Source organism: Microtus ochrogaster, unplaced genomic scaffold (genome assembly GCF_000317375.1).
Source record: "Microtus ochrogaster isolate Prairie Vole_2 unplaced genomic scaffold, MicOch1.0 UNK7, whole genome shotgun sequence".
Lineage (NCBI taxonomy): Eukaryota > Metazoa > Chordata > Mammalia > Rodentia > Cricetidae > Microtus > Microtus ochrogaster.
In genome coordinates, this window is record NW_004949105.1 from 6218719 (window position 1) to 6219622 (window position 904).

Below are 904 nucleotides of genomic sequence, written 5' to 3' on the forward strand. Positions count from 1 at the left end.
GACAGGACACCTCAACACACAGGGGCCTCGGAGTGTTCACACCTGAAGACAGGACAGGACACCTCAGCTCAGGGTGGTTCTGTAGCCATCTGCTGGACATGTTGTGTCATGCTTTGAGGCCTCTTCTTGGCCCCAAGGAAGCAGGTGTGACCACCAACCTGTCCATCATTTCCAGAGCTGCATTCTCTACGCTGTCCCTCTAGGACCCTCAAGGTAGGAACAACGTTTTGGGTTGAACCAGGAACTGGCTACCTCTTCCACTCTGTCCACTGCACACAGCCAGCTAGGGGGAGGGGTAGATAGAAGAAAACCAGTCCCTGCCTGTTGTGACATCATCTGGAAGCTCAGGTTACCAAGGTGTCACAGCCCTTCATTCTATGGCGTGGGTGTGGAGAGAGCGAGTCACGCACACTAACAGGATGGGGAAGGATGCCGGGCGTGAGGTCCTGCTCAGAAGAAGAGGCCAAGTTCCTCCTCCCGTGGGCTGCCTGTCCATCATCCTGACCTTGGCTGCAGGATCAGACTTCTCAATCTTGCCGTGTGATCCCCCTGGGAGCACCTGCTTTTGCAGACACTATGAGGGTGAACTGTGAACAAAACCAAGATCCCACCTGTCTGTGGAGGAGAGGGATCAAGGTGCTGTGATTCTATGCCTGCACCCCCAGAGTGTCCCTTCTGCTTGCCACCAGCCAGGTGTGTCCTCGGAAGGAGCTGCAACAGTGGACAACTTCCTTTGGCCTCCCTGCTGGAAAGGACCATGTTTCAGTGTTTTCCAGGTGTGGCGTGAATTTCAACACTGTGTCAGGGCTGGGTCAGGGCTAGGGACTGAGTTGCTGAGTGTGTACCTCTCCCCCCCCCATACCCCCAACTGCACTGTTCTGCAAGGACCTTCTCTGCAGCACAG

General features: G+C 55.5%; 1 protein-coding gene across 1 annotated transcript in view; it reads right to left on the bottom strand.

The window, feature by feature from the left end:
- The window catches only part of Tex29 (testis expressed 29), a 13168-nt gene extending 12885 nt beyond the window's left edge, over positions 1-283 (bottom strand). Inside the window, exon 1 of the mRNA XM_005366286.2 lies at positions 159-283. The gene's annotated coding sequence lies outside the window, so the exon portion shown is untranslated. The remainder of the gene's footprint in view (positions 1-158) is intronic.
- Between the last annotated feature and the right edge of the window lie 621 nt (positions 284-904).